The 24,864-nt window shown below is 44.4% G+C and overlaps 2 long non-coding RNA genes across 2 annotated transcripts; one reads left to right on the top strand and one right to left on the bottom strand.

The window, feature by feature from the left end:
* Positions 1-3,661: 3,661 nt before the first annotated feature.
* On the bottom strand, positions 3,662-4,743 carry LOC135370712 (uncharacterized). Its single transcript, XR_010415436.1, has 2 exons — positions 4,281-4,743; positions 3,662-3,860 (listed from the first exon to the last, which is right to left on the bottom strand). It is a non-coding gene; the product is annotated as an uncharacterized LOC135370712 (long non-coding RNA).
* An 11,440-nt stretch (positions 4,744-16,183) lies between these two features.
* LOC135370708 (uncharacterized) lies at positions 16,184-17,249 on the top strand. Its single transcript, XR_010415434.1, has 2 exons — positions 16,184-16,630; positions 17,051-17,249. It is a non-coding gene; the product is annotated as an uncharacterized LOC135370708 (long non-coding RNA).
* Positions 17,250-24,864: the final 7,615 nt, after the last annotated feature.

Below are 24,864 nucleotides of genomic sequence, written 5' to 3'. Positions count from 1 at the left end.
CCTAGGGACCTCAAAATGGACTTCTACCGGATCAAGGACAAAGGCAAGGACACCAGCGGCGAATTTTTATCATCCCTACTGGATTTCCTGGAGAGTGAGATTGAATGTCGTGAACGAGCCCGAAGGGAGGCAGGTGACATTCCCAAGCACAGGGAGCCGACCCCAGCCTCTGCATCTTGGCTGCGGGCCTTCGTCCTCGAATGCACCTCCTTCCCACAGAGATTTCTTACCTCCTTCTCACACGTTGAAACAGATATGGCGCTTTGTATACCAAATTAAATATACCTGTTCTCTGCTAACGTTTCCTGTACGTTTGCACTGTATTTCCGCTCCACCTATGCTTGCAAACTGTTCCATTTTGCAGATATTCGCTTTTTATTAGTTTGGGTTCTAGAGTTATTTACTTGGTATTCGAATATCCAAATTGGCTACTCGCTTCGTATTCGCTTCGGCGATGAAACTCCCCATTCATCATCTCAAAATAAAGTTGTTGTTGTATTCGCTTCGGCCCTATAACTATTCGCTTGGGTTTTCAAACCACTATTCGCACGGGTCTAGCTACACTGTAAATTTCAGAACACCTTTTTTGGTGTGTTTGAGGTGTAATTAGGGTGTAACATTGCATATACTCCCCTATTACACCTTCTATGGAAAAAACAGTCACCAGAAGTGGTGTTAATGGGGTGTTAGTGTTTCGAAACACCCTCTTTCCAACGTGTTATCACATTTTGGTGTAAATATGGTGTAAATGAACAACATATATACTAATGAGACTTTTATTTGCGGGATATCCACAGTGGGTGAAACATGTGTTCCAGTTTGACATTTTTGGATATGTGGCGAATAACGAATTACCTTCTTGTGCTGTCAGTACCTAATATTTACGACATGACTTCATCATTAACTAATTCCATAAAGTAAAAAATACTTGTCCTGCCCAATGTTTTTGTGGACATTATGTCAGATGTCAGCCCAATACAGTGTGGTAAGCAAGTGCAGTGCATATTCAGCAAAAAAGAATTACGATAAAGGAATGGCAGAGCGAAAAGTTGTGTATTCACAGAACAGAGGAAGAAAGCATTTGCATAACAAATACAAGGGTACATACTGCACTATCAAACACGAAACCATGAAGAACTGTATGATCAAGTGAACAAAATTTGTACTAATATCTGTATTTATTAATTTTATTTTTATTATATTTTATTTTATTTATTTATATGTATTCATCTGTATCATCCGTATCTGTATCAGTTTGACTTACAGTGGTTGCTGGGATTCCAAAGCCCAGCCATGGCATCTTCAGACATTCCTCAGACGCGTTCGCGGACTTCATTTCGCCGTGTCTCATATACGACACATGGTGCACTCCATTTACACCCTTTCCAGAAGGGTGTACAGATTCCACTGGGTGTAGGATTACACCAAAAAGGGAGTCAGTTATGATACCGTTGAAATACACCAATTTGGGTGTAAGGAATACACCTTTTCTGAGGGGTGTAACTTTTCCAAAGGGTGTTGATATACACCAAAAAGGGAGTCAGTTATGATACCGCCGAATTACACCAAAAAGGGTGTTTTCAAATTTAGTGTGTATGACGATACGTTCCGTCAAAGTTCATAAGAAACGTTGTAACCGAAACGTCTGCATCTGAATGATAACTACCTAAAAAAACAACTACCAATTATTATCAACTACTTTCACTGTCAATATGTCCTAGGGACTAGGAAATAAACAATCGGCGTGGTCGTCCGAACCATCCTATAGGGTTCGGCGTGAAGTCGCCCTATATTTCTATTACAAGGAAGTGTTGCCGAGTGCACACACGCTTGCTTGCGCACTGATCATTTTTCATGGATGGGAAATTTGACATATGTCAATGTTGTGCGACTGGTACTGGGCAGCGTGAACTTGAACGGGGCACCTGAGCAAACCGAGATGTATAAACACACGTGCGCTCGTCTTCATAAACCAAAGTGCTGCATGATATGAAGCCTACTCGAGATGTAAAGCATCTTACCTGGAGGCATCATGGCAGAAAATGCAGTAATTTTATTAATCTTGACGCTTATAACATTTCATTCGTATTCGACTGATGCAGAACAGATGAGAATGTGCTGCAGTGGAAAAATAAGTAAGTGTGTTTTATTGCATGCGTCAACCAAAACGTAGCTTGCCACTGCGAGTCATTCCGGCCCCAAAGCCTGGCTGGGCCCGTAGCAAACAGGCTACGTCATAGGTTTCTAGGTAGTGATTATTAAATACAGACTGTAAGTGAACTGTAACTGAAATCAATCACGTCCTCTCTGAGCATGTATTTTGTAATTTAATGGAACCTACCAGCGATTGAGTCGTCGATATTTTTTACAATGTCACTAGCAGCATATTACAGTCTGCATACACGAGCACAATTTCTCTTCATTTTGTATGCGCCACAATGGAACTCGGGGCGGTGTACAGACTACAGTAAGAAGAGAGAGAGAGAGAGAGCACGCACGGGAGAGCAATCCCCACGAGTAATCATGTTTCGGCTAACCAAGCTCGTACTTTATACTAAAGATGGAATATAAAGAACTGAAAATATACGAACTTCCACAGGCTGTCACAGTGATGTCACTCGAGGCAATGAGAAGTGTCACTGCATAAGCTTTCCCTTGGGAGTATTGCCTGTATTGACAACTAGCTTCTATGCACCGAAACTAGAAAGCTCTGACTTACTTTAGATCACTGAATAATCAGACCAGATGTCTGGGATCTGCATCTGTAACCGGTGGTCTCGCAAAGACCATCGTGAACTTTTATTAATTAAAATTACGACTATATGTGGGTCATCCACGCGGAACATTCGCCGTACGTCTAGTGAATTGAATAGCCAGCAGCCAGCAGTGCTGCATATGTTGGCATTTTGGCATGATGATGTGGTCGTGAAAACCCAGAATCACTTGTGGACTCATATCGACTTTATTGACGAAGTTATCAGAAAAGGAGGATGTAAGGACCTTCGACGCGAGGAGTGGACGACGGCTGCCACCGCCAAAGCGCAATATGGCCTGAAAAAAAAATTATAAAAGAAAGTGCGTACCCCATCAAAAATAGTACAACACGTTTTTGCAATTGCTCATGTATCAGGTGTTTAAGTACCATTTAGCCTAAAATGAAACCAATGAGTATCAGAGTGACTGAGGTATAGAGGGACAAACTTGGGAAATTTTTGCCAGTTCCCTCGGTTTCCTTGCATTTCAGGGCCATACCATAGGCTTTACGTCGCTAATACTAGTGTCAAACGATAGAGCACACTTAAATTATTCTGAAGACAATGCATTTAAGAAAATGCTTCCACCCATTTAGGGTGAACGAGAGGACATATTTGCGATTTTTTTTTTGCAATGAGGGACAACTGTTCAGGTGCCTAATTGCTGTTTTGTCGACGAACTCAAAGAAAGCTGGTAGGAGTAGTAAGTACTGGACTCTCACAGTGCACAACGCCCAACTGGCCTGAACACGATTTAATTAGCAATTAGAGCTAATTGGGACACCCCACATTAATCAGCACCCTCCAGGGAGCCACCACACTAATTGGGCAAAGTCTAACTCGTGTCCAGACCAGCTGAGCGTTGTGCACTATGAGAGTCCATAAAAAAGAAAAAAAATAGATAGAAATAGAGTGGAGAGAAGGAGTTTAATTGAAGATCAACGGCGCCATCTTGAAGAAAGCGGTCCGGAAAGGCCGCTGACCGTCGCTGGGCGACGGAGCACAGAGGCAGGTTGCAAAGCATCGCAGCTATGACCACCAGTTCCGGACATCCTGTGACGTCAGCTGTGACGTCATCACGGCATGTCTGGGCAAGTTAGGACAGCTCTGGGCATGCAAGGAGAAAAACACTCGTAATACAGAGGCTGGAAAAGCAAGAGTATGCAAACCATCAATAGCTAACAACAAAAAAAATTAGTTACACAACAAATGAGCCCACCAGAACAGGAGCGCAGAACCATGCGACTGCTCCATCCGAGAGGCAGGCAGAAACTGACTCGTAATGGTTTTTGTCCTGTATAAACCCCGCAGCTGCACCCCCTAGCGGTTACTTTCTCAACTAATCTCACAACAAAATTATTAAGAATCACGCCAGCGCTACTCCCGGTCCCAAGGCAGAAGATGATAGAAAATGGCGGGAATGCCCGGACAACAGCAACCAGCACCCGACGTGCACGGGCACGAAAATCGCAAACAAAGCGGGAACAAAGTTGGCGAAATCATTAGTTACACAACAAATCACCTCACCACAGTAGGAGCGCAGACCGATGCGACTGCTCTCGTCGACAGCCAGGGATCAAGTGACGACGGAGCGAACGACCGCACGTCTTCTCCCAACGAGAGCCAGAGGTGGACTGACGTAAGCGCCACTCTACGAGTGCTACGCATGCGCGCGCTCGTAGCGCCCTCTGCGCGCTCCTACCGCCACCTGCGAGAGGCTAAGAGAGAAGAGCATTCCTGCGCCCTCTTCTCTCGTTGCTCATTGGTCGTGAGGCTAAGTGAGAAGAGCATTCCTGCGCCCCCCGCTGGCCGTTCTCATTGGTCCAGACATCATCCTATTGTCTCAGGGCTACACTGTTTTTTCCACTAATGCTCCTTTGGTCAATCTGCAGTGAAGCCACGGTATGACGTCATCATGCACCTGCGTGGCTCAAGGACGCGTGCGCTGTAGACAGGGGACCTATTATTTATTGAATCACTATCCCAAGATTATTTCCTTTATTGTTCTATACCGATTGCTTAGGAAACTATTGCAGAAGAGCACCATGCATGAAAACTGATCGTAGGAATTCCAAAGTCTTACTAAATGAGACTTGCAAAAGAACAAAACATCCTAACATGTAACTCCATCAACGGCTAATAAGAGGACTAGGCACTCAACAAATCAACGCGCGCAGAACTCAGGGCAGCACTATCGTCAAGGCGACAATGTTCCTTGTCAAAAAAAGACAAAATACAAAGCGTTAACAAAGGAAAGCATGCATATCGGGGCATGTCAGGACACGTCAGGACAAATTCGCACGACTGTTGGGCAACAGAGGAAAACGAACACTTGAACAGAGTGAAAAAGGCACTCACCATCATTTTTCCCGTTCACAGCATTCCCTCATTGTAAATCCGCTCGTCACAAAATCCTCCTGCATCGTCGAACACCATTCACCAGTGACGAACCATACATCCACACCCCATCAGAGGCAGACAGAACCCCACCTAAGCTACGCTCTTCCACTGACGGCCAACGCCAGGATCATAATTACCGTGTCTACACCCGCCAGTGTCCAAGAGAGAAGTGAATCCTTGCGCCCCCTGCAGGCCAGTCTCATTGGTCGTGACGGCATCCTATTGTCTCAGGGCTACACAGTTTTTTTTTCCACTAATGCTCCTCTAGACAAGGTCAACCTGAAACAATAGTCTCTCGGTATGCGGTCATCATGCAGGTGCGTGGCTCAAGGACGCGTACGCTCTAGACAGGGCACCTGTTATTTATTGAATCACTATCCCTAGATTATTTCCTTTATTCTACTATAATGATTGCGTAGGGAACTATTGCAGAAAAACACCATAGACAGAGGAGATTGTAGCATTTCATTCCCAAAGTCTTACTGTACAGGAAAAAAAAAAAAAGGTTCAGCAAGACATAAAGTCACACACCTGTCCCCCTCGCGGTTACTCTCTGAACTAAATGAATCGCAAAATTATTAAGAATTGCTCTACTCCCATTCAAGGCAGCACTATCGTCAAGAATATGCCTTGTACAAAAGGAAAAAAACTACATGCAGAAGGAAAGCATGTCAGAACAAGCCCAGGCATGTCAGCACATGTTTGTCAGACAAGGGGGGAAAAAGCGAAAAGAAACAAAGAAGGAAACCAGCATCAAACTATTTCTTCTTATTCAAAAACAGTGCTCATCATAAATCTGCCCAGGACAATACACACTATTTTTCTATTGCCACACTTTTTTCCAGTAACGGTCAATGCATTGCTACAGACTGCGTGACGTCATCACATCCTGTCTGAAGAAGAAGACACCGGCAAAGACTCCTATTATTTATTGAATCGCAAGATTATTTCCTTTGTCCTACTCTTAATGACATTGATTCTCTCATTAAAATTCAACAAAAAAGCACCCCGCATATTATCGATTTTCACCCCAAAGGCTCATCATGGTCATTAGAATTACAGTAAACTGCCACTGCTCTTTTAAAATAATAAGTAAGACCACTCAACATCACCTCCAGGCTTATGTAATACATGACCCTTTCTATGCTCATACATTCGTTGTCTGAGGCTACACCTGCGAGCAAAAAAGGCGCGGAAGCCGGGTGGGCAAAGTTCCATTCACGCACGCCAAAGCACAAGACAGAACGCCTTTACGGGAACACGATAGCATTCCTATACTATATTAATGATTATTGCATTGCAGTTTAGAAAAACTACAACTAAACTATAATTTTAGGAGCCCAACTTTCTATGGAAACTATAATTGCCCTATTACTTGGATCGCTACTAATGAAGCGCTCCAATTTTTTCTCTCTTCCCATTTCAGCCTTGTCATGCAGGGAAGCAGACTCATATCCAAAATAATTAATTTACACTGAGGGTGCCGTGCTTCAGGAGTTCCTATCCTGCGCTCAGATGCAAGCATTTCTTCACGGATACCTTTAACAGCTGACTTCCTCAACATATCGAACACCCAACAAAATCAAACAAACAATCAGAGAAACCCTCTTCTCAGCTGCACCATGCGACTTTCTTCTGCGTAAAATCGGTGATTTGAAGAAGAGAGCAGCGAAAAATTGCGCGCACTTGTGCTTTACTTCAAAAACCTGAAGCATATGCCAATAAACCAAGAAAAAGACACTCATGTCTGCTATCTGATAGTGCCACATACACAGACGCATTGTCGCAAAGAAAGCACAGGACAGGGATACACAACTTTCCTTAGGTGAGCAGGGAAAAGGCTTAAGACCTCAGGGATAATAGCAGAGTCACTGGACATCGCTACGCGGCTAACACAAATAATAAGATCATAGCGGCGGGTAAAATTGCAACACTGCTAAACAAGCCCCAACATGTCATCATGACGTCGCAAACCAGGAAAAAGAAGCACGCGCGCACACACAGCAGCTCAGGAATGCACAAGGAGAGGTGCTTTATAGGAATTTCTACTCCACACACTCAGATACCAGCATTTCTGCACAAATACCTATAACGGCTGACTTCCTCAACATATCGAGGAAAGCGAATACTGACACTCAACATATAACAAAAAACAAACAAATTCCATTCTCATGAACTCTCCTCTGCCGAGCGGCTTTCTCCTGCTCTACCTGGATGCTGACTGTTTCCCCTCATCTACATTCTGAGTAAAAGCCGTGAAAGGAGAAAAGAACCGCGAAAAATTACACGCATTTGTGCTCCAATAGCTGTAACTGCAAGAAGCCGTAGCGCACGCCAATACACTGAGAAAAAGACACCCATTTCTGCCGCCAGATAATTCTTGCATAATGCCACATACACAGCCGCATTACCCTTGCGTAAAGAAAGCACAGGACAAGGATACACAAATTTCCATAAGTGAGCAGTCGAACCGCTCAGAAATAACCGGAGAATCAACGCTTATCGCAACGAAACTCGACGGCTAGCACAACATGACACCAACAACATACTAGCAGCGGGTAAAATTGCAACACTGCTAAACAAGTCCAGACATGCCACGATGACGTCACAAATCAGGAAAAAAAAGCACACGCATGCACGCACAGAGGACAACGCATTAAACACACGGAGCGCTCAGGAATAATCGTAGCGTTACCGCACATCGCTACGAAGCTCAACGTCTAACCCAAGACGACAGCAACAAGATATTAGCGAAGAGTAAAAATTGCAACACTACTGAACAAGTCTAGACATGCGACATCGCATACAAAACACTGGTGATCGGGGAAAAGGCCTAAGCCTGCGGCGGATCATCATAGAGCATACACAACTTCATTTTTCTATTTTGCCTAAACTAAACGCGGTCTGCATGGAAAACGACGTACAAATTTTCTTAAGGAGCAGAGAAATATAGAAATTTCTACTCCGTGCTCAGATACCAGTATTTCTGCTCAAAAACCTGCAAAATTAAGCACTGATTACTTCGTCAAGATATCGAACACCCAACAAAATCAAACAAACAACCGCACTTCCACTGGTAGAACACTATTCAGCTTTTACGCCGGAGGCTTTCTTCTACATAAGAGTAGAGAAAATAAGAAAAAGAGCAGCGAAATATTACACGCACTTTTGCTTGACTTAAAAAACCTGAAGCATATGCCAATAAACCAAGAAAAAGACACTCATGTCTGGTATATGATAGTGCCACATACACAGACGCATTACCCTTGCGTAAAGAAAGCACAGGACAGGGATACACAAATTTCCTTCAGTGAGCAGGGAAAAGGCTTAAGCCGTACCGCCTAGGAATAATCGGAGAATCACCGCTTATCGCTACGCGGCTAGCACAACATGACAACAAAAAGATATCAGCGAAGGGTAAAAATTGCAACACTACTGAACAAGTCTAGACATGCGACATCGAATGCCAAAACACTGGTGATCGGGGAAAAGGGCTAAGCCTGCGGCGGATCATCATAGAGCATACATAAGTTCATTTCGCGTAAACTAAACGCGGTCTGCTTGGAAAACGACGTACAAATTTTCTTAGGGAGCAGAGAAATATAAAAATTTGTACTCCGTGCTCAGATACCAGCATTTCTGCTCAAAAACCTGCAAAATTAAGCACTGCTTACTTCGTCAAGATATCGAACACCCAACAAAATCAAACAAACAACCCCACTTCCACTGGAAGAACACTATTCAGCTTTTACGCAGGAGGCTTTCTTCTACATAAAAAGTAGAGAAAATAAGAAAAGAGCAGCGAAATATTACACGCACTTTTGCTCGCATAGCTATAAGAGAAAAAAAATAAATAAAAGAACGACGCACACGCTAATAAACTGTGACAAAGACACCCATTTCTGCTATCAGATAATTATTGCATAATGCTAAATACTCATTTGCATTGGCCCTGCGTGAAGAAAGCACAGGACAGGGATACACAATCTATCTTAAGCGAGCACGGAAAGTCACTTCTACTCGAACAGCTTAATACCATAAAGTCTGAATTTTTGCAAAGAAAATAAAGCTTGAACAACGCTACGAAGGTGACAGACACATACTAACAAAAACAAACAAATTCCATTATCATGAACTCTCCTCTGCCGAGCGGCTTTCTCCTGCTCTACCTGGATGCTGACTTTTTCCCCCCTCACCTACATTCTGAGTAAAAGCAGTGACAGAAGAAAAGAACCGCGAAAAATTACACGCATTTGTGTCACAGGACAGGGATACACAAATTTCCTTAAGTGAGCAGGGAAAAGGCTTAAGTCGTACCGCTCAGGAATAATCGGAGAATCACCGCTTATCGCTACGCGGCTAGCGCCTGAACAGCGCTACGAACGTGACAGATACATACTAACAAACAAACAAACAACAGCAGGACCGGCGTCGGGCACTCATAAAATACCCTGCCCAAAACAAAGACTTCACCAGGTTCGCGAGGCAATTCCATTAAAAACGCTCGTCCTATCCTACAGATAGCAATGCAAACGTGACTGCCCTTATTTTTTAAAACCACTATTTCACGCAATAGTACATAAATGTATCACTCGTGTCACACGAAAAGGCAAACACTTACCTGTCAAGTGGGGTCCCACCGCGTGTGCGCGCGCACACACACTAACATTTTCACACTCACAAACACAAAGTCTATTTTCACAACCACATCAATCCATATTATTTATCAGGTCAATAATTATCCTACCATCGCCAAAAGACGGTACAGACATGTATGCTTACGCAAGACAATCGGCCCTCGTTCCGGATGTAATAGGATATCGCCACTCGGCCGGCGCGAACCAATAAAGAAAGAAAGGAATGCATGTTCGCTTGAAGAAAACGGTGCCGTGCTTCTACGCAGCGATCATTATACAGACGCGTAAATGTGAACATCATTCGCTACACACTGTAGCTCTCACCATTTTTAAACCAAACCAAACCGTGTTCATAGGTCTTCACTAAATAGGTGAGCCGATAATGACTCCAAATAAAATCAAATCAAATAATCATTCCAGCATCGCTGGCTGCAAGCTTGGGTACCCAACAGAGCAGCGCGCTCCTATCAACACGCCTTGGGCTGACCTTACACACCCGAAGCCTTTTCTGAATACATTCTGCCGGCGCTGGAATAAAAGATTTATCGCGAGGGTACTACAATGGTGAGCTCTGTTGCTGTTTAAGTGATAAAACAGTGCGCCCGAACCGCGAAGCGCGCGCGCGGGCCCGGTCTCGCGGTTTGGACTCGCGACGCGTGCGATTCCCCGCGGCGCGAGCGCAACGCGGACCCGTTCTCGCGGTTTGGACGCGCGCGATTGCCCGAGTAAGCGCACTGTTTTATCACTTAAACAGCAACAGAGCTCACCATTGTAGTACCCTCGCGATAAATCTTTTATTCCAGCGCCGGCAGAATGTATTCAGAAAAGGCTTCGGGTGTGTAAGGTCAGCCCAAGGCGTGTTGATAGGAGCGCGCTGCTCTGTTGGGTACCCAAGCTTGCAGCCAGCGATGCTGGAATGATTATTTGATTTGATTTTATTTGGAGTCATTATCGGCTCACCTATTTAGTGAAGACCTATGAACACGGTTTGGTTTGGTTTAAAAATGGTGAGAGCTACAGTGTGTAGCGAATGATGTTCACATTTACGCGTCTGTATAATGATCGCTGCGTAGAAGCACGGCACCGTTTTCTTCAAGCGAACATGCATTCCTTTCTTTCTTTATTGGTTCGCGCCGGCCGAGTGGCGATATCCTATTACATCCGGAACGAGGGCCGATTGTCTTGCGTAAGCATACATGTCTGTACCGTCTTTTGGCGATGGTAGGATAATTATTGACCTGATAAATAATATGGATTGATGTGGTTGTGAAAATAGACTTTGTGTTTGTGAGTGTGAAAATGTTAGTGTGTGTGCGCGCGCACACGCGGTGGGACCCCACTTGACAGGTAAGTGTTTGCCTTTTCGTGTGACACGAGTGATACATTTATGTACTATTGCGTGAAATAGTGGTTTTAAAAAATAAGGGCAGTCACGTTTGCATTGCTATCTGTAGGATAGGACGAGCGTTTTTAATGGAATTGCCTCGCGAACCTGGTGAAGTCTTTGTTTTGGGCAGGGTATTTTATGAGTGCCCGACGCCGGTCCTGCTGTTGTTTGTTTGTTTGTTAGTATGTATCTGTCACGTTCGTAGCGCTGTTCAGGCGCTAGCCGCGTAGCGATAAGCGGTGATTCTCCGATTATTCCTGAGCGGTACGACTTAAGCCTTTTCCCTGCTCACTTAAGGAAATTTGTGTATCCCTGTCCTGTGACACAAATGCGTGTAATTTTTCGCGGTTCTTTTCTTCTGTCACTGCTTTTACTCAGAATGTAGGTGAGGGGGGAAAAAGTCAGCATCCAGGTAGAGCAGGAGAAAGCCGCTCGGCAGAGGAGAGTTCATGATAATGGAATTTGTTTGTTTTTGTTAGTATGTGTCTGTCACCTTCGTAGCGTTGTTCAAGCTTTATTTTCTTTGCAAAAATTCAGACTTTATGGTATTAAGCTGTTCGAGTAGAAGTGACTTTCCGTGCTCGCTTAAGATAGATTGTGTATCCCTGTCCTGTGCTTTCTTCACGCAGGGCCAATGCAAATGAGTATTTAGCATTATGCAATAATTATCTGATAGCAGAAATGGGTGTCTTTGTCACAGTTTATTAGCGTGTGCGTCGTTCTTTTATTTATTTTTTTCTCTTATAGCTATGCGAGCAAAAGTGCGTGTAATATTTCGCTGCTCTTTTCTTATTTTCTCTACTTTTTATGTAGAAGAAAGCCTCCTGCGTAAAAGCTGAATAGTGTTCTTCCAGTGGAAGTGGGGTTGTTTGTTTGATTTTGTTGGGTGTTCGATATCTTGACGAAGTAAGCAGTGCTTAATTTTGCAGGTTTTTGAGCAGAAATGCTGGTATCTGAGCACGGAGTACAAATTTTTATATTTCTCTGCTCCCTAAGAAAATTTGTACGTCGTTTTCCAAGCAGACCGCGTTTAGTTTACGCGAAATGAACTTATGTATGCTCTATGATGATCCGCCGCAGGCTTAGCCCTTTTCCCCGATCACCAGTGTTTTGGCATTCGATGTCGCATGTCTAGACTTGTTCAGTAGTGTTGCAATTTTTACCCTTCGCTGATATCTTTTTGTTGTCATGTTGTGCTAGCCGCGTAGCGATAAGCGGTGATTCTCCGATTATTCCTAGGCGGTACGGCTTAAGCCTTTTCCCTGCTCACTGAAGGAAATTTGTGTATCCCTGTCCTGTGCTTTCTTTACGCAAGGGTAATGCGTCTGTGTATGTGGCACTATCATATACCAGACATGAGTGTCTTTTTCTTGGTTTATTGGCATATGCTTCAGGTTTTTTAAGTCAAGCAAAAGTGCGTGTAATATTTCGCTGCTCTTTTTCTTATTTTCTCTACTCTTATGTAGAAGAAAGCCTCCGGCGTAAAAGCTGAATAGTGTTCTACCAGTGGAAGTGCGGTTGTTTGTTTGATTTTGTTGGGTGTTCGATATCTTGACGAAGTAATCAGTGCTTAATTTTGCAGGTTTTTGAGCAGAAATACTGGTATCTGAGCACGGAGTAGAAATTTCTATATTTCTCTGCTCCTTAAGAAAATTTGTACGTCGTTTTCCATGCAGACCGCGTTTAGTTTAGGCAAAATAGAAAAATGAAGTTGTGTATGCTCTATGATGATCCGCCGCAGGCTTAGGCCTTTTCCCCGATCACCAGTGTTTTGTATGCGATGTCGCATGTCTAGACTTGTTCAGTAGTGTTGCAATTTTTACTCTTCGCTAATATCTTGTTGCTGTCGTCTTGGGTTAGACGTTGAGCTTCGTAGCGATGTGCGGTAACGCTACGATTATTCCTGAGCGCTCCGTGTGTTTAATGCGTTGTCCTCTGTGCGTGCATGCGTGTGCTTTTTTTTCCTGATTTGTGACGTCATCGTGGCATGTCTGGACTTGTTTAGCAGTGTTGCAATTTTACCCGCTGCTAGTATGTTGTTGGTGTCATGTTGTGCTAGCCGTCGAGTTTCGTTGCGATAAGCGTTGATTCTCCGGTTATTTCTGAGCGGTTCGACTGCTCACTTATGGAAATTTGTGTATCCTTGTCCTGTGCTTTCTTTACGCAAGGGTAATGCGGCTGTGTATGTGGCATTATGCAAGAATTATCTGGCGGCAGAAATGGGTGTCTTTTTCTCAGTGTATTGGCGTGCGCTACGGCTTCTTGCAGTTACAGCTATTGGAGCACAAATGCGTGTAATTTTTCGCGGTTCTTTTCTCCTTTCACGGCTTTTACTCAGAATGTAGATGAGGGGAAACAGTCAGCATCCAGGTAGAGCAGGAGAAAGCCGCTCGGCAGAGGAGAGTTCATGAGAATGGAATTTGTTTGTTTTTTGTTATATGTTGAGTGTCAGTATTCGCTTTCCTCGATATGTTGAGGAAGTCAGCCGTTATAGGTATTTGTGCAGAAATGCTGGTATCTGAGTGTGTGGAGTAGAAATTCCTATAAAGCACCTCTCCTTGTGCATTCCTGAGCTGCTGTGTGTGCGCGCGTGCTTCTTTTTCCTGGTTTGCGACGTCATGATGACATGTTGGGGCTTGTTTAGCAGTGTTGCAATTTTACCCGCCGCTATGATCTTATTATTTGTGTTAGCCGCGTAGCGATGTCCAGTGACTCTGCTATTATCCCTGAGGTCTTAAGCCTTTTCCCTGCTCACCTAAGGAAAGTTGTGTATCCCTGTCCTGTGCTTTCTTTGCGACAATGCGTCTGTGTATGTGGCACTATCAGATAGCAGACATGAGTGTCTTTTTCTTGGTTTATTGGCATATGCTTCAGGTTTTTGAAGTAAAGCACAAGTGCGCGCAATTTTTCGCTGCTCTCTTCTTCAAATCACCGATTTTACGCAGAAGAAAGTCGCATGGTGCAGCTGAGAAGAGGGTTTCTCTGATTGTTTGTTTGATTTTGTTGGGTGTTCGATATGTTGAGGAAGTCAGCTGTTAAAGGTATCCGTGAAGAAATGCTTGCATCTGAGCGCAGGATAGGAACTCCTGAAGCACGGCACCCTCAGTGTAAATTAATTATTTTGGATATGAGTCTGCTTCCCTGCATGACAAGGCTGAAATGGGAAGAGAGAAAAAATTGGAGCGCTTCATTAGTAGCGATCCAAGTAATAGGGCAATTATAGTTTCCATAGAAAGTTGGGCTCCTAAAATTATAGTTTAGTTGTAGTTTTTCTAAACTGCAATGCAATAATCATTAATATAGTATAGGAATGCTATCGTGTTCCCGTAAAGGCGTTCTGTCTTGTGCTTTGGCGTGCGTGAATGGAACTTTGCCCACCCGGCTTCCGCGCCTTTTTTGCTCGCAGGTGTAGCCTCAGACAACGAATGTATGAGCATAGAAAGGGTCATGTATTACATAAGCCTGGAGGTGATGTTGAGTGGTCTTACTTATTATTTTAAAAGAGCAGTGGCAGTTTACTGTAATTCTAATGACCATGATGAGCCTTTGGGGTGAAAATCGATAATATGCGGGGTGCTTTTTTGTTGAATTTTAATGAGAGAATCAATGTCATTAAGAGTAGGACAAAGGAAATAATCTTGCGATTCAATAAATAATAGGAGTCTTTGCCGGTGTCTTCTTCTTCAGACAGGATGTGATGACGTCACGCAGTCTGTAGCAATGCATTGACCGTTACTGGAAAAAAGTGTGGCAATAGAAAAATAGTGTGTATTGTCCTGGGCAGATTTATGATGAGCACTGTTTTTGAATAAGAAGAAATAGTTTGATGCTGGTTTCCTTCTTTGTTTCTTTTCGCTTTTTCCCCCCTTGTCTGACAAACATGTGCTGACATGCCTGGGCTTGTTCTGACATGCTTTCCTTCTGCATGTAGTTTTTTTCCTTTTGTACAAGGCATATTCTTGACGATAGTGCTGCCTTGAATGGGAGTAGAGCAATTCTTAATAATTTTGCGATTCATTTAGTTCAGAGAGTAACCGCGAGGGGGACAGGTGTGTGACTTTATGTCTTGCTGAACCATTTTTTTTTTTTCCTGTACAGTAAGACTTTGGGAATGAAATGCTACAATCTCCTCTGTCTATGGTGTTTTTCTGCAATAGTTCCCTACGCAATCATTATAGTAGAATAAAGGAAATAATCTAGGGATAGTGATTCAATAAATAACAGGTGCCCTGTCTAGAGCGTACGCGTCCTTGAGCCACGCACCTGCATGATGACCGCATACCGAGAGACTATTGTTTCAGGTTGACCTTGTCTAGAGGAGCATTAGTGGAAAAAAAAACTGTGTAGCCCTGAGACAATAGGATGCCGTCACGACCAATGAGACTGGCCTGCAGGGGGCGCAAGGATTCACTTCTCTCTTGGACACTGGCGGGTGTAGACACGGTAATTATGATCCTGGCGTTGGCCGTCAGTGGAAGAGCGTAGCTTAGGTGGGGTTCTGTCTGCCTCTGATGGGGTGTGGATGTATGGTTCGTCACTGGTGAATGGTGTTCGACGATGCAGGAGGATTTTGTGACGAGCGGATTTACAATGAGGGAATGCTGTGAACGGGAAAAATGATGGTGAGTGCCTTTTTCACTCTGTTCAAGTGTTCGTTTTCCTCTGTTGCCCAACAGTCGTGCGAATTTGTCCTGACGTGTCCTGACATGCCCCGATATGCATGCTTTCCTTTGTTAACGCTTTGTATTTTGTCTTTTTTTGACAAGGAACATTGTCGCCTTGACGATAGTGCTGCCCTGAGTTCTGCGCGCGTTGATTTGTTGAGTGCCTAGTCCTCTTATTAGCCGTTGATGGAGTTACATGTTAGGATGTTTTGTTCTTTTGCAAGTCTCATTTAGTAAGACTTTGGAATTCCTACGATCAGTTTTCATGCATGGTGCTCTTCTGCAATAGTTTCCTAAGCAATCGGTATAGAACAATAAAGGAAATAATCTTGGGATAGTGATTCAATAAATAATAGGTCCCCTGTCTACAGCGCACGCGTCCTTGAGCCACGCAGGTGCATGATGACGTCATACCGTGGCTTCACTGCAGATTGACCAAAGGAGCATTAGTGGAAAAAACAGTGTAGCCCTGAGACAATAGGATGATGTCTGGACCAATGAGAACGGCCAGCGGGGGGCGCAGGAATGCTCTTCTCACTTAGCCTCACGACCAATGAGCAACGAGAGAAGAGGGCGCAGGAATGCTCTTCTCTCTTAGCCTCTCGCAGGTGGCGGTAGGAGCGCGCAGAGGGCGCTACGAGCGCGCGCATGCGTAGCACTCGTAGAGTGGCGCTTACGTCAGTCCACCTCTGGCTCTCGTTGGGAGAAGACGTGCGGTCGTTCGCTCCGTCGTCACTTGATCCCTGGCTGTCGACGAGAGCAGTCGCATCGGTCTGCGCTCCTACTGTGGTGAGGTGATTTGTTGTGTAACTAATGATTTCGCCAACTTTGTTCCCGCTTTGTTTGCGATTTTCGTGCCCGTGCACGTCGGGTGCTGGTTGCTGTTGTCCGGGCATTCCCGCCATTTTCTATCACCTTCTGCCTTGGGACCGGGAGTAGCGCTGGCGTGATTCTTAATAATTTTGTTGTGAGATTAGTTGAGAAAGTAACCGCTAGGGGGTGCAGCTGCGGGGTTTATACAGGACAAAAACCATTACGAGTCAGTTTCTGCCTGCCTCTCGGATGGAGCAGTCGCATGGTTCTGCGCTCCTGTTCTGGTGGGCTCATTTGTTGTGTAACTAATTTTTTTTGTTGTTAGCTATTGATGGTTTGCATACTCTTGCTTTTCCAGCCTCTGTATTACGAGTGTTTTTCTCCTTGCATGCCCAGAGCTGTCCTAACTTGCCCAGACATGCCGTGATGACGTCACAGCTGACGTCACAGGATGTCCGGAACTGGTGGTCATAGCTGCGATGCTTTGCAACCTGCCTCTGTGCTCCGTCGCCCAGCGACGGTCAGCGGCCTTTCCGGACCGCTTTCTTCAAGATGGCGCCGTTGATCTTCAATTAAACTCCTTCTCTCCACTCTATTTCTATCTATTTTTTTTCTTTTTTATGGACTCTCATAGTGCACAACGCTCAGCTGGTCTGGACACGAGTTAGACTTTGCCCAATTAGTGTGGTGGCTCCCTGGAGGGTGCTGATTAATGTGGGGTGTCCCAATTAGCTCTAATTGCTAATTAAATCGTGTTCAGGCCAGTTGGGCGTTGTGCACTGTGAGAGTCCAGTACTTACTACTGGTAGGTGCCTAGGTTTGTGAAAAAGTTCAAGGTGAGAAATGGCGCCGAGAATTTTCCACTCTCCATTTCAGGAATGGGTAATCACACGAGGTTCGTTCGGAGCCTCATTCAACATTTCTTTCTTTTTTATTTTTTTTTGTTGGTCAGAAATGGTCAACCTCCACCCTTGATCGATTTAAGTGCAAATTCCCCGCGTGTGGATACAACGGATGCTTCGGAAATAGCTCTCGCGGCATGTTGAGCACAGATAGTGTCTGGTAGTGACACGCCGATCGCATTTTTTCTAGCCTTTCTAAAAGGTTATCCCCGGGACAACAGAAGTGGATAACTGTTGAGTGCGAAGGATTTGTAATAGCGGGAACACTAGGACAACGAGGTACTTGGCTATACACGCTGATTTCGCGCACCATTGTGGATCGTCAAGTGCACGATTCAGACAATGGGCACCATCGCTAAAAAAAAATATGATATTGAAACTCGGTATACAGGGTGTTCAAAATTAAGCTTTCACGAGCGCTACGCAAACACAGCGATGACAGGAAACCGGATGATAACGTTACGCTACTTGTGTAAGAAACAGGTGATGCTAATTATGTAGCACCTGTTTCTTACTCAAGGAACAGGAAAATAGAACCAGTTTTGCTTTTGTCCCCTATTGATAAAGTGCTAGTGAAAGCTTAATTTTGCACACCCTGTATTTATTTATTTATTTACTCTCAGGGCAAGAAGCGTTACAGAGGGGAGTGGATTGCAAAAAGATTACAAGCAACATGACGGCAATGAGAACTTACTGTGTTAGGAAATTTCACATTTGGGTGACACAGTCACAGACAGCTGTTTTAAATAGATTAATGGATGAAATCGGTGTGAGACAATCAGGAAGGTGGTTTCATTCTGGCTTGTGCGGGGAATAAAGGAATTGGCGAAATATGTAGTATGCGAAATACGTACATGCACTTTTTGGCGATGATTGGTGCGGTGGGAGATCTATGTGGGAGGACGGATGAGATTAGTTCCCAGCGGGTCATTGTGGTAATAGGTTCTGTGAAAAAGGCAGTCGGGAAATTTTCCGGCGCACCTAAAGGTCAGTTAGCTAAAGGTTAATTTTCATAGAAATGACACTTGTGGTACGTTGATAGTTCCCGGCGATGAAACGCGCAGCTCTGTTTTGGATGGTTTCGAGTGCGTTAGTAAGCATTATCTGACCTGGATCCCAGACTGAAGTTGCGTACTCGAGTTTAGGTTGAACGATGGATTTATACAGGGTTAGCTTGAGGTGAGAACGTGCGTGATGACAGTTACGTCGAATGTAACCCAGAGAACGTTTAGCGGTGCTAGCTATAAAGTCAGTATGATTTTTCCAATACAAGTTTGATGAAATGAACACGCCTAGATATTTATAATGCGGAACTCTTTCTAATGCAATGTTGTCCAGTGTGTAAGACTGGCGACATTCCTGGATTCGGGAGATATTAAAGTGCTTACATTTGTTAATATTAAAATTCCATACTCCACGTGTTACACCATGTTAGTATATTATTCAGGTCTGTCTGAAGCAGTACGGTATCAGCATCACACGAAATCTCTTTGTAAACAACGCAATCGCCAGTAAATAAACGAATAGTCGAGGAAGAAACGCATACATATTAAGAAAAGTAAGGGACCATGTACTGAACCCATGGGCACATCGGACAAAACAGCGGCATGGTTAGAATATGTATCATTAACTGTGACGTATTGACTGCATCCAGATAAAAAGGAATCAATCCATGTTAATACATTACAATCAATGCTTAGTACACTAAGTTTCTGCAGAAGGAGCCGGTGTGAAACCTTGTCGAATGTTTTTTTGAAGTCGAGAAACGCACAATCCGTCTGGGATCCGTTATCAAAGGCAGAAATGAGTTCGTGTACGAATGATAGCAACTGAGTTTTCTTGCGAAACTCGTGCTGGGCGTTGTGAAAAAACGAGTTAAATTGAAGAAATTGTGCTAAGTGTGAATAGATAATATGTTCAAGGATTTTACATGGTATACTCGTCATCGAAATGGAACGGTAGTTATATGAAGATTGTTTGTTACCTGATTTATTCATTTCGTAATTTGTATTAATGATCCATGGAACGCAACAGCGGATGAGCTGTCCCGAGCCAAAGCGGGAGGTGGTCTGCAATAGTCTGGGGACAGGTTGTCAATATAATTGAGCCTCTGTATGCAATAAGGGGATAAGTCGAAAAATCACAAAGCGAGAAAACTGCAAGCCAAGATTTGGCAAAGTAATTGCGGATAAGTTTCCTCGAATAACCCAAATGCAAAATGTGTTACATATATGCATGTGTCTACTCTACATGCATGTCCCGTTCGCATCGTTTCTGGGTGCGTCACTTAGCAGAAACTGAACAAAACAGAGCAGCATGACATATCCCCTTCTTCCATATAACACCGCACGGGCAGTGTTTTCGTGCAGGAAAAAACGGTTTTCACTAGCCGGACTTCCACTGTGACGACACGACGGGCGAAGTTACCTTTGTGCAGTGGAACAGCCTAGATCGTGATTATCGTGCTGGTAAACGAGCACCATCTCGAAATAATGCTCTGTATGGCCAGGAAAGTATGACTTATTAGCATAGTGCTAATGTTTTTTCTTTTTTTTTTTTCCTATTACAACGCTCAGCAGCACAGCTGACACGGTCACGTGAGGTAGGAAGAACATGTTTTTCGTGTTGAAGACAAAGTTTATTTCCGCATCGTAGCAAAATATAAGCTACCCCATTTATATGCGTGTGTAGAAAAGGGGCCTGATCTGGCTGTCAATCCCATTGACACACATGCATTTCCCGTTTCTCATCCTCCTATAGCGGGTCGATAAATTGCAATACGGTCCTAAATTTTCTTTCACAGGTACATACTGGTATGTAGACATCATTGCAACAAAAATAGTAAAAAGGGGATAATTCGACGTATCCCCTTATCGCATACAATGGTTCAATTGTCGGGAGTTGTGGTGTAGTTCACACGTTACTGGGTTTTGGGAAATGACTGTGTGGTGCATGGGAAAGCCTGCAGCGACACAATCCCTTCCCCCCCAAAGGGTTGCACCAAAATTATTCGAAGCAGGGATAGCGTACATCGAAAACAAGTTGTCAGCTTATTACCGTGCCGGTATTCACGGGAACTTGATCTATTCAACAAAGCTTAAAGGGCAGCTCTCCCCAAGCATTAGTTAGTGTATTTTTATTAACTCGGGGAAAGCATTTTCTAATTTACCGAATGCCTTCTTCACTATTCAGCGGCTTGAGCTTTCAATTTAGCGTGAGCATTAAAAGTCAAAATTTATGCGTCAGTATGATGACATTGTGACTACAACGGAGCGTTCCGTTTCACCTCGCATCGTCCCCGTGAATGGTTTGCTTCAATCGTACCCGCAGCGAAATATTGCCATGACAGATAACGCTGTGGAGAATGTGTGAGGGGGAATGTGGCAGGGGGACTCACAGGTAAACATCCTAGCGGAGCGTCGCGGAAACATCACGCGAGCTGATGGGAAGATTCTCCTACTTTCTGCGGGTCCGCTGCCGGATCTCACCAGAAAATACGGATCGCTCTGAAAGACATCGATTTCGTTCGAAGGGGGTCGCAAGGGAATTGTCTGGAGGCTGGTGCTCCTGCCAGATGGTGAAAGAAATGCTACAAAAAGCCTAAGACACCGGTTAATAAACAGTGTAGACGGGACAACTGCAGATTCGCAACTGAAACTTTATTTGATAGACTTATATGATTAATACTGGCGGTGGCGGATTGCTTCTGCTAGAGTGAGCACCACACAACCGGAGTACAATACGCACAAATCTTTTGCGTGACCCTGAACAAGTACTTTGGGAAATTTTCTTGCAAAGTCCCTGCGGCGCGTGTGTCAAAATGGGCCAAGACAATCTAACTCCAAGTTAGTTAGCGTCTTCCAGACATGTTTATTCCATTGCGGGAGCGAAGAGGGAGAACGGACTTTTCCTTTAAGAAATAGCAGTACCGCTCGTTATGTGAAAGTTCAGGTTTGGAGCCCTGTGCTGCGTTCTCACTCGCGTTCGATATCTCTTCGGCGTACCATCCTGACACGAACCACAGGAAAGGCTGACACGAATCACAAATTTCCCAACTTGGTGAAGCATCCTATGAACCGTACACTTCCAACATTGAAGGCATGCTTGAGCTGTGCCACCGAACATAGCGAAATGATCAAACATTCCGCAAGAATCAAGCGATGTTTAAATCTCTGAGGAAGCTATACAGGCTATCGTGATCATAGCTCAGTCGGCAGTCGCAGGGGTAGTCGGCGTCTCCAGACTATCAGGGTACGCGAAATGCACGTGCTCTCATCGGCCCCTACATACTCGCTACAAGAGGTGCTACTATGCCTACTGACCTCTCAGAAAACACGGTTGGCGTTGGTACGCGGAGTCCCATCATAGTCAAACAGTTCGTTCATGGATATTAGAAAATACATTGTGACCATTAGCTAGCCCATGAGCATGTGCTACACTCTAAACCCAGTGACGGATACGTGCCATATGATGAACGGGCACATTCTTTTTTTAAATGTGCCAGATGAATTGAAGAGGCTCACCGTGGCTGCGAAAGCTGTAGGCCCCGTGCCCCCTGAAGCAACTGGTACGGCATCCCTGCTGACGCCAGGAGCAACAGTGTACCGGCCGTTTTGAAGGGTTACTCGTGCCCGCTGTTACACGAGTCACATAGTGCCTGTCGAGTTCCCACCTAGAAAGATGGCCTCCACGCTTAGTAGAGGAAGTAAAGTTAACGCACCAAGGACATCGAACATGCAACACTAAATTTTATTGGCATGTACATACCTTCAAATTGATCATCCAGTACATCATCGTGTGCCGAATGGAAAGCATACACGGTTCACTTAACTTCGACGCACACATATCGAACACAGGTTGCACCGACACACAACTCATCCGATGCACCAGGCAGTCCTCGAAACTTAGAACAGGCAATCACCGCAAAGCTCAATCACGACCACCCTTAGTCACGAACACGACAGTTCCTCAAACGAAATGGCCGACGAACGATTGTCCACGGAAGTTCCACCGGACACGCTTCGATGTGAGAAGCCGTTCCAATTTTGCATACGCATGTCTGACCGTTGAGACAGATCTGCAAAGAAACTGAAGTTAATATCAGGCTAGCAGTCTTCCACCGTGAAAGCTGGTACAGTACACCATTTTGTAACTCAAGTCCTTGCCATCGATACAGTCCCACGGTCATCTGGAATGAAAGAGTACAATTAGCCTCAATAGTAATGTACACCGTCGCTTGTAGACGATCCTCTCCTACCACCATTTGCAATGCGTCCACCAATGTTTGCAACAGAACATACTCCGATGGTTAAGTAGAAGTAAAATGTCTGCGTCGTGCGATGCATCACAGTTAGGTTCACCTACCTCTCTTGTTCTTGAGCAAACACTCTAATGCACGGTTGTCATCCTTGTCAACGGCGAGGTTGCAACGTAGCTAAGGGCGGGAAGGCGTAGAATCAAGGAAGTCACTGCGGAAGAATACGCGATGCCATATCATTCCTCACCGGAGCGGAGCAGTTTAGAACGCTCCAACAAAGGCACACATAATCAGCCGGCACACGAAATATTCAACAAGCACACGAGTACACAGCTCATGAGGCACACATATTGTTCAGCGGCCACACAAATTAATCAAGAGGCACAAAGTCGCCTCATGCAGATGTGACGGCTGTGTACCGGCTGCCCTTCCGGAGGGAACTTTTTGAACTGGCACGTGTCGGTCACAGGATTTAGTGTGTAGCGCAGACTTTCCTGCGGGAAATCATGCCGACACAACTTTGAGTTGGAATACTTAGACTGCGAGATTTTACTATAATCAAACTCAAACTCACAATGCACTACAAACAAAGTAATGCAATGTCACGTCCTGCTATGCAGTCCCAGACAAATCATAGGAAGAGAACACAGGAAGCCATATATGCAATACTTCAGCCAGATGTCAAATCAACGAACAAGTACAAGTCGTACTTGTACAATACTTGTACTTGAATGTACAAGTATAAGTCGTGCGTTGAGGGGTGCTCCAGGAAGGGTGTACATGTGCTACAGAACACTAAGCTAAGCAAGTGATGCTGGCTGAAGTCAGCCTTTGAGCGACTAATAAATCATGATGTATACTTTTTTTTTTACTGTCTGCAGCACGTGCACATGTAGCAGTAACACCGCCAACGGGATAGGGGAGCTTTTGATTCCGCTGTATGTGACAGCGAACTCGTCCTTATCGAACAGTTGACGGCGGTGATTTCCCCGCTATTGCTTCGTTTCTCACGCGTCTTCTCCGTCAACCATATACGGCGCGTTCAGTCTAAAAGTCATACCCGATGCCACCAGGAGCCGAAGGTCTTGTCCCGATGTCGAATTTGCTATGAGTGTGGACAGGTAGATGGAGACAGTACATAACTTACTTCAGCTTGCACTATCCGATTGTGTGTTTTAGCAATAGACAGCCCACCTCATGACTGTGATACAAATAATGCTTGCCTAGAAAAAGAGCTTTGAGGTTTCTCGCCGAGTATTGCGTGTGCAATCCTTACGAGACGCTTGACCAGAAAATGAAAGGAGCTTCGCATTTTTTATTTATTTTTTTATTGTGCGACCACATGCTTCGTGATTATACCTAGAGAACAGTAAAACAGGGACCTGAAGAACGTGAAATAATTATATATGTATTTATGTGACGTACTAGGACATGTTTTATGACTACTTGTTTTACTGGAACTACCCATAATGTCTGGGAACCAACGAACTTTGATAGGGTTATAAAGCCATGTGCTATGTCGTAATTTGAACATTATTTTACAGCTTAGCTAGATAGGGTAGTATATTTTTTGTTCTATTACTTTTTCCTCATAGTACATATATCAGTTTAAATAGAAGTTCAACATTGTTTAGATGTGGACAATAGAGGTAGGGGTATGAATTAAAAGGGGTCTTTATTAAGCTTTAAACTGGACCTGATGGTAGCCCCAAGTTTGGTAGTCCGATTTCACGTTGAAGACTGCCAGCTCATTCCCACGCATCGGCTGCGCAGCTTGAGCATTTATGGTAGTACGTCCAGTCTGATGTCAGCACATTTGACCTTAGAAGTCAGCCCAGGACGCATAATAGTTATACGTCTTCCTGCTGTCCTTTCTCGATATCTCTGTACGCCGCCCACTGTCGCACGATGATTCGCAGTGCTAACAAGCAATATAGAAAAGGCAAGCAAAGTGCGTGTAGTCACTGTCTTGTTCAGAGCGTATTCAGTTGATGTGAATCTGGCAGGTATAGAAATTTGTTCTCGATGCTCGTGTACATTTTAGCGGAAAA

This window comes from Ornithodoros turicata, chromosome 1 (assembly GCF_037126465.1).
Source record: "Ornithodoros turicata isolate Travis chromosome 1, ASM3712646v1, whole genome shotgun sequence".
Lineage (NCBI taxonomy): Eukaryota > Metazoa > Arthropoda > Arachnida > Ixodida > Argasidae > Ornithodoros > Ornithodoros turicata.
Note: the sequence above shows the minus strand (reverse complement) of the source record. Positions and strands in the feature narration are given on the sequence as shown.